Source organism: Anomaloglossus baeobatrachus, chromosome 8 (genome assembly GCF_048569485.1).
Source record: "Anomaloglossus baeobatrachus isolate aAnoBae1 chromosome 8, aAnoBae1.hap1, whole genome shotgun sequence".
Taxonomy (NCBI): domain Eukaryota; kingdom Metazoa; phylum Chordata; class Amphibia; order Anura; family Aromobatidae; genus Anomaloglossus; species Anomaloglossus baeobatrachus.
In genome coordinates, this window is record NC_134360.1 from 237,209,295 (window position 1) to 237,215,294 (window position 6,000).

The 6,000-nt window shown below is 42.4% G+C and overlaps 1 protein-coding gene across 1 annotated transcript in view; it reads left to right on the forward strand.

The window, feature by feature from the left end:
- OMA1 (OMA1 zinc metallopeptidase) overlaps positions 1–4,053 on the forward strand; it is a 108,411-nt gene extending 104,358 nt beyond the window's left edge. Inside the window, exon 10 of the transcript XR_012725067.1 lies at positions 3,969–4,053. The gene's annotated coding sequence lies outside the window, so the exon portion shown is untranslated. The remainder of the gene's footprint in view (positions 1–3,968) is intronic.
- The last annotated feature ends 1,947 nt before the right edge of the window (positions 4,054–6,000 follow it).

Genomic DNA, 6,000 nt, shown 5'->3' on the forward strand with positions numbered 1-6,000 from the left:
AGTAGCTGCAGAGGGGAGACAGCGGCGGCCGCAGACAGCATTGCTGGAGACTTCAGCACCACGGACAACAGGAGCAGGGACAGGTGAGTATAACTGCCTGATCTACATGTGCTATCTCAGATCACGGATAACACATGTAGAACACGTGTGCCATGAAATCACGGCACACGGAGGAACATACGCACCTTTATCACGTCAGTGACGTTTTTCCCTGACGTGTCAAGGGGGTCTTAGGTTGAGTTCACATGTCCAGTAATCATCCATTAGAATAGATCCTGCAGAGATCCAAAGGGAAAAATTTCCGCAAACAACTTTTTTGTCCGTTGTGAAATAAATTATTTCTGCTGGATCCGTTTTTTTAACATTGGAGTGTATGGAGAATGGAACGGATGCGTTAACGGATTACTATTTACCCATCCATTGTTCTTGCGTTTGTAACAGATCCCATTTTTTTCCTTACAGGATCTGTTCCAAATGGACGATAAACAGTAATCCATTAACAGATCCGTCTTCTATAGACTCTATGTTAAAAAAAAAAAAAAAAAAAACGGATCCAGGAGAAACCATTTTCCCAACGGATCTCTGCAGGATCCGTTCTAACGGATGATTACTGGACATGTGAACGCAGCTTGGTTCACAAATTGGGTAAAATGCGACCAGTATCGATCTCCCCTTTGCCTGTTCATTCTTTTTGGATGAAATTACATTAATTCTGTTGGCTAAGTTCTCTCTCTTCATTCCCCAAGTCTTTCAAAAAGTGCAAAGAAGTGGTATAAAACCTTTTTTTAAAAAAAGTTGCAAATGGCGGAATATGGAAATGATTGTTTTTCCCCTTAATTGAAAACTTGTGCAAACCTCCATCAAAGTATATATATAAAAAAAAAAAAGTTCTAGTTTTCATTATACAAGAATAAAGCTTTACGGACAATAGACTGGACTGGCTTAAAGGGAATGTGGCAGGACGGTATTACTAGTGAATTTTGCGGTATGTGAGTATAAGCCCTAATACAACAATAATAACAAGACCTCTCTTCTACTCATCTGATCTGCTACTGCTGAGATTTCAAGCTTTTGAGCCACAAATTAATTAGTTTGCAAGTGCAATGTGGGCGTGTTGCTGCACTCATAGTACAAGGACACGCCCCTATTGCACTTTCAGGCTAATTTGCATATGCCTTCTCAGCTTGATTTCTCAATTCTTGTATTAATTCTGTTTTTGCACTAGGACATAAACAACTCTACCAATAGTTTCAGTAGAATTGAGGACAAAGAGACGATACGTGAGGACGACCACACGTCTTTTAAAGGACACCTTTGTGTTTACTTAGTATATTTCATTAGCTTCTTGTAAGACGATGCACTCTTGTAGTTACAGAGGGAACATCATTCGGGGTCACAGACCGTCTTTCTATGATCTGCCGTCCGCACAGCCAACGTTAACGAGTCCATCCGGCAGATAAAGGTCACCTTGATTCAATCTTGCACTTGTTCAAACACTTCAAACAAAGTTTAATCTTGAATTAATGTCAGTGGCTCTAATGTAAACTAGAAAAATCCAACCGCGTCCATTCCAGGCGGAGGCCTTCTGCAGAGGATTGCCCGGACAAAGCGAGTGCCCTGGAGTTATCAGCCCTTGATTTGCATTGAAAATCTAAATATAAGGTAATAAGTGGGAAGACCACCACGGATCAGCTGTGACCTGTGGGGGAACCGATCATTTCCCTGGAGCGCCACCATAGGAGAAATAAAGTATTACACCGTTTTCATTTAAAGGGAACTTGTCATTTTTATATTAAACCGCACCAATGTATGTTAAATGATGCAACGGGATCACTAACATGGTTTTAAAAATAAATTCCATGTATATAGCTTTAAAAAAAGACTTTCTATGCTTTGGTGAATACAGTAAATACCTTTGGTTTCAGTCATAGGGGCGGAGCTTTTGCTGGGATCAGTCACTGTCACTTAAGTTCAGGCAGGATTCTTTTTTTTAACTTAGTCATGCCCTCAGCATTATCATTGATTACATCACAGGTCCTTCACCATCACTTCTCTGCTGAGCTCCGCCCATTATGGTCACATGATCATGACATCAGCACAGGTCCTACACAAACCACTTCTCTTCTGCTGATTACCACAGGTCCTTCAACATCACTTCTCTGCTGAGCTCCGCCCATTATGGTCACATGATCGTGACATCAGCACAGGTCCTACACAAACCACTTCTCTTCTGCTGATTATCACAGGTCCTTCACCATCACTTCTCTGCTGAGCTCCGCCCATTATGGTCACATGATCATGACATCAGCACAGGTCCTACACAAACCACTTCTCTTCTGCTGATTACCACAGGTCCTTCAACATCACTTCTCTGCTGAGCTCCGCCCATTATGGTCACATGATCGTGACATCAGCACAGGTCCTACACAAACCACTTCTCTTCTGCTGATTACCACAGGTCCTTCACCATCACTTCTCTGCTGAGCTCCGCCCATTATGGTCACATGGTTGTGACATCACCAAAGGTCCTTGACCACTACTTCTTCAATGCTAAGCTCAAGAGCACAACATTGGAGAAGGGGTGGTGCAGGACCTGTACTGATATCACAATCATATGACCGTAATGGGCGAAGCTCAGACACACTATAGCTGGCATGGGTGGAAGGATTCAACCAACCTAAATAGGAGAGGAGCTTTATACACTTACTGCTGATATTATGCGCTTCTCACAACCGCTTTTTTTTGCGATCACATGCAGTTGTATATAACGCACGCAACCGCATGTGAGTGCATCTTGCCACGATTCTATTGAAAATGAATTGAACTGAAACGCATTTGTGACAGACCCGGTTTTGCGGCAAAATACTGCTGACATGAGGTGAGCCTTAGCTGATTGACCTTTCTGAAGGCATTCGGACAAATCCTCTGGTATATTTCGAATATATAAAGTATTAATATTATAAGTGAAAATTCTTTGCATGTATAACTTAAAATCTAAACGTGGTAGGCAAATTCAGAGTTCATATTTGGAATCAGAGTGTTCAATTTAGTATAAATCACATGTTTGTTTTTCTCTCAGTAGCAATATCATTGTTCCCTGCTGTAATACATTGGTCTAAACAAAAAGCCCATTGATCTAAATTGTGCCAAAATGAAAAATAAAAGGTTTAGTTTGTTCTAAATCTACACCTCATAGGAGCAAGGGCAGATTTGCGCCAAAATTTGCAACATTTACTGTATCTTCATAAAATTGTCTAGAAATTGTTAGCCACGACAGCTCCAAACCCGCAGCATGGTGCAAAAATCTAAAGTTTGCAACTTTTTGAAAGTTTTTCAGCAAATTGCAACTTTTTACAGTTCAGTTTATGCCAAAAATTTTAAACTGTTTTATAAATGTGTCATTGTTTGATTCCTAGGGCATGGCATGAGGGGTTTGGAGCATGATATAAGGATTTAGAGGCTCTTTGTCATGTTCTGCCCCCTATTAATATAGTATTGGGCATAGCACAGTGTTAGAATTTTGCTTGGAGTATCTCCTTTAAGGAGAAATGCTTTCTCAGCTAATATTGTACTATTAAATGTGTGAGGATAATCCCAGAAGAAGCCATTTTACACTTACAGCTCTTTGCCGAGACTTGTACTAAAGGTGTGAAAACTTTTGCAATCACCTTGCTATCAGTGGTCAAATACGAAGCCCATTTTTCTGCATTTTTTAATGACCTTTTGAAGGTCATTTCTTGAGGTCGCTCGCTCTGAAGCTGTTCTCCTCCGCCGGTAACGTGCGGGTCCGCGCTGTAACATCCATTAGCCTCCTGTTATTACTTCCATCCCCTTGGTTGTTGCATTCACAATTACATTGGCTTTTTTTTAAAATGACCTTTGGCCTCTTTAGAAACTTTCTTTTTTTTTTTTTTTTTTACATTTCACTCGGATTAAAGGTAATTAAATTTTTCCTTCTTCCCTTGCAGCCAGATTGATCTGAACTGGAGATTTGGACCCTGAGGAATCCCCAGTTCTTTATTTCTGGAGAAAAAAAAAGAAAGAAAAAAAGAGAGGAAATGTTGTGTTCAGAAACCAGATGAATTCCTTCTGTGTACAGAATAAATAATTCAGCAGTGCACAAAACGAGCCGTCTCACGGTAATGAGCGCTTTGTGATATTAAAGGGGCATTTAAAATGCTAACAACATTTAGGAACAAAGAAAACCGCCAAAGCCGACAGGTAGGAGCCGCCGATCCGGCACCTGCAGATATTGGGAGAATGGGATGAGGCTCCGTGCCAGGCAGAACTGTCAGCTTACCCCAGAGATGAGCCACCTTGCAAAAGTGCCAAAGACCCGATGCATCTCCTCCCACCCAAAAAAAAGGGGTACGTTCACATGGTGCAGATTTGTTGCTGCAGAAAAATCCGCATGTGGCTTCCACTTCAAATTTTACCTTTTTCATTGCAGATTTTTAAATGCAAAATACCGTCAAAACATTCTTCGTTTTACAGTACCAGCATTTTTCATCAGATTTTAAAGTTTTCTGCTGAAAATAACGGCATTGTATATTGAGCATCGCAGCAGATATGAAAACTACATCATGCCATTGTATCCTGCGGAGGATACTGCATATCTTACATGTTGTAATGCAAAGGGTGACATGCGGATTAAGCTGCTTTCACACGTCGTTTTTTTAACATGCGTCATGAACGTTTTTTTGCTGTAAAAGTGGATCCTGTTTTTACAAAGAAAAACACATGTGTTATTTTGCAGGATCCTGTCACTTGAAGTTTATGGGCGGGCATTGGAGTCATGTGATTGGGAGTGAGGGGAACTGAACATGATAAACTGGGAGCCGGCATCTGAAAGCTGCGGACGCTGGTAACCAAGGTAAACATCGGGTAACTAAGCGAAGTGCTTTCCTTGGATACCCGATATTTACCTTGGTTACGAGTATCCGCATATGCTAGGAGCCGGGCTGCCTGCTCCCTGCACACGTAACCAAGGTAAACAGGGTATTTTGCATTACAATCCTTCTATTGGTATACTACTGCTGCAACCTAACTGTTGCAGCGTGCTCAATCAGAAAGAAATGCACTACAAATATATCAAAAAGACTGATCCACACACACAGCTGCACACTAAACGGCTAACAATGAATAAGGGAACTCTGGTATTGCACTACTACTACAAGTCTGGGCATGTCTTTCTGATTGAGCACTCCTCCCTGTAACCAGGCTGTGTTCATTCCCCTTTATAGCTGGAGCTTTGATGCCCAGACATGGAGGTTTTTGACCCAGATAGAGGCATTTGAGTTAGGTTCCCAATAAATAGAGATCTACCTTGCTGCTGGCTACCGGGCTCACATGCATTGGACAATACATAAGCTAAATATCTCTTTTTTTCAAATATTCTTATAGCAGTAATGCAATACCAGAGTTCCCTTATTCATTGTTAGCATTTTAGAGTGCAGCTGTGTGTGTTTTGTAGGTATAATGTGTTTTCAGCGAGCACCTGTTCACACATGTTGGATGTGGAAGTGACGCGCCCACTGGGTCTCTGGGATTACTCGTCACTGGGCTGGTGTCGTTTTGGGTTGTCACAGCGGCCAGACCCGGTTCTGTGACCCCGGCAGTGTCAATAAAGATGGGGATGGGGATGATGGGAGTAGTTATTCATGACGCCATGTGGTGTGCGGCCAATTGTTAGCCGTCGCTGTAGGAAGTCTCTCTCTCTGCTGGGGCAGATGGTGATGCAGCCCGGGTGATGCACAGAAAGAGCTAGGCACCAGTGAGAATGTTGGGAGCAGTAGTCGCTTATGGTGGAGGGGCGTGATGATGGGAGCGCCGGCAGTAACGGGACGACACAGAAGGTGCAGTTCAAGTTCTTTACTCACTGGAAGCACACCGCCGTTGGAGTGCCAGGCTACGCTATGATGGGCTTCAGCTGATCTTAGATACTTTGGAGGGCGAGGCCGGTGTTTCCTTCTGTGCGTCACCTTTCGACTGTTTCCTTCC